We start from the raw sequence: 3,177 nt of genomic DNA on the forward strand, positions 1-3,177 counted from the left end.
AAAAATTAATATGGAGTTATTTAAACACCTCGATTCAAAGCCAAACTTATCTTCGGAAGATCAAGAATTAAGGAGCACTTTGTTGAAGAAGTTGTTCCCCTCAGACTAATGTATTAGTGTATGGTTGATTATTGTCGTAATGTTGGTTGATTTCAAATAATTCCTTTTTTATTGTTCTTTTTTATGTACTTAAGGTCTGATTTGTAGTTTGAATATTTTTAATAAGTTGTTGTTTGAGGATGTGAATGAATTTTATATTGTAATGTCATTATTAATAAAAAAATTAAGTTAAATTACATGTCTCTTCTTATAATCGTATTATAAGCTTAATAATATTATTCAATACATTAAAGTTTGTATATAATAACATATAATTATTATTGATCTGACTAAACCTATTGATTCACTTTGATATATCACTGCAAAAGATGTACATTGATTTACATTACACTGTAAAGTATTTGATGTACCCAACACTGAAAAGCAAATATTAAATACTAGACATTGATGTACTTAACACTGAAAAGGTAATAGTGAATTTTGTTCACTGATGTACTTAACACTGAAAAGGAAATAGTAGCATGCATCACTATGCTTTGACGTACATAACAATGTTAAGGTGATAGTGACAATGCAAAGGCATGCATCTCCATTACTTTTAAAAATTATTAACTACTTTATGAATCATTGCATGCATGCAAGACTTCAAATTTACCATATAAGACAAAAAAATTACTACATATCATACACACTTGTTCTATAAGATGGATACATCAGAGTGGGATTCCCTTGAACAACCATCCATTTCCCCCTATTATACTTCTACCTTCCATTCTCATATCAAATTTGGTTTTAAAAACATGTCATCTGACGATAGCTCCAACTCTTCTAATTCCTCTTCCAATTCAGAAAATAGCCAAACCCAACGATATGAAAGACGAAGGCAAGCCAATCGCCAGTTCGATCGAATGATGGATGAAGTTTTTATGTCCAATAATCCAGTTGAAGTATATCAAATGTTTAATCAAGTGCCAAGGCCACCAAGGGTTCCCGTTCCAAGGGATCGTGAGGATGGACACAGTCGTTTATGGAATGACTACTTTACCGACCATCCTGTGTTCCCTCCACAATTATTCCGTCGGAGATTTCGCATGAACAAACATATATTTCTCCGAATTAAGCAAACTTTAGAAGAACGTCATCCCTTCTTCCAGCAAAGACAAGATGCTACAGGAAGATTTGGTGCCTCTGCATTACAAAAATGCACCGCGGCTATGAGACTAATAGCTTATGGCACCTCCGCTGATTCTGTGGATGACTACATTCGGATTAGTGCATCTCTTGCAAGAGATTCACTTCAGCATTTTGTGGAAGGAATAGTCTCTTACTTTAGTGATGAATACCTTCGAAAGCCCAATGAAGAAGATCTAGTAAGACTACTAAGGATTGGTGAACGTCGTGGATTTCCTGGCATGTTAGGTTCTATTGATTGTATGCATTGGAGGTGGAAAAACTGTCCACTTCGATTAAAAGGTATGTTTTTCTGGAAGACCAGGTAAACCCACATTAATCTTGGAAGCTGTGGCATCATATGATCTTTGGATCTGGCATGCCTTTTTTGGGACACCAGGTAGTCGTAATGATATTAATGTTCTTGATAGATCCCCATTGTTTAATGATGTTTTTGAAGGTTGTGCACCCTCTATTAACTATGTTGTGAATGGTCGCACATACAATATGGGATATTATCTCACTGATGGTATATATCCTAAATGGGCGGCATTCATTCCTACAATATCACTATCACAAAATGAAAAAGAAGGTCTAATTGCCAAAGTACAAGAAGCTAAACGAAAGGATGTTGAGCGTGCTTTTGGAGTATTACAAGCTCGTTTTGCAATAATACGGAATCCAGCGCTAGCTCGTGACGCATCAATGTTAGGAAAAATAATGATAGCGTGTATTATTATGCACAATATGATTGTTGAGGATGAAAGAGATACATATAAAACGTATTACGATCCAAATGAATATGATCAAGCTACAAATGCGTCTTCAAGTAATGAAAATAATGAAGAGCCTTTTCAGTTCCAAAATAGCAACAACCGAATTGCAAGTTTGGAAACTTACATGTCTAATAGAGCACGTGTTCGTGATGAAGCTATGCATAAAGCATTGAAGAAAGACTTAGTTGAACATATGTGGCTCAAATTCGGTGTTCAAAGTAGGGACAATAATATGCATTAATAGATGTGTAATCGCAATATTATATCATTGTGTTTGTACTTGTTCGCGGTTCGTTATTATCTTTCAAAGACTTTTGTCATTTGATAGAATATATATGTATGATTTTTATTATTGTGGAATGTAGTAGGGTTACAATTATTGTTTGTGTCTTAATTAACGACTAATTACGTACTAATTAATATCAAAATTGCATTATTTTTAAATTTTTGAGATTTTATCTAATTAATGTATGCTAATAAATAATTATTAATTTTGAATGATTATTACCAAATGCATTATTTAATAATAATAGAATTTAAGTAATAAATTGTGTGGTGGGGTTGGGTAAAAGTAGGAGAGAGAAAATGTATAACCAAAATATTATGGTTAACTATTGGCATACATTGGTTATTAAATGGTTATAAGAGTGGTTATAAGTGAGGTGGAAGATGGATAAAATAATAAAATAATCAATAACCAAGATGGGGTTGGGCAACCATTGTGTATGCTCTAAGACAACTAAACTTATATGGTCGCTCATGAGCACGAGTGACTTTAAATCATCAACTAGCTTGTTGTCCATGACATGTGCTACAACCACTATCTACTATCAAAGAGCATGTCTTAGAACCAACTAAGTACTGTGTATGGAAGAGATTTTCTCGTTGCACCAAATCAACAATATGTGTGGCCTCCATATGCAACACCTTCCTCAAAATACCAATATGACGTGCGTTTTCTTCCGTAGGGTGGTACTAAGTTGTCTTGGAACGAAGAATCCTCCAAATTTGTTTAGTTAAGCGTAGTGGTAGTATTCCTCTCGGTCACATGTACGTAAGGACACAAGATCATCAAGTTAGGACATTTTTAGCTATGTGGCCATGCCCTTGACACTTGAAACATTGTTTTCCTTTCATACAAAATTGATTCGAGGTTAAAGAAGGATTCCTT

General features: G+C 34.1%; 1 pseudogene; it reads left to right on the plus strand.

The window, feature by feature from the left end:
• The first annotated feature begins 764 nt into the window (after positions 1–764).
• On the plus strand, positions 765–2,247 carry LOC145632984 (uncharacterized; annotated as a pseudogene).
• Positions 2,248–3,177: the final 930 nt, after the last annotated feature.

This window comes from Chenopodium album, chromosome 5 (assembly GCF_948465745.1).
Source record: "Chenopodium album chromosome 5, dcCheAlbu1.1, whole genome shotgun sequence".
NCBI lineage: Eukaryota > Viridiplantae > Streptophyta > Magnoliopsida > Caryophyllales > Amaranthaceae > Chenopodium > Chenopodium album.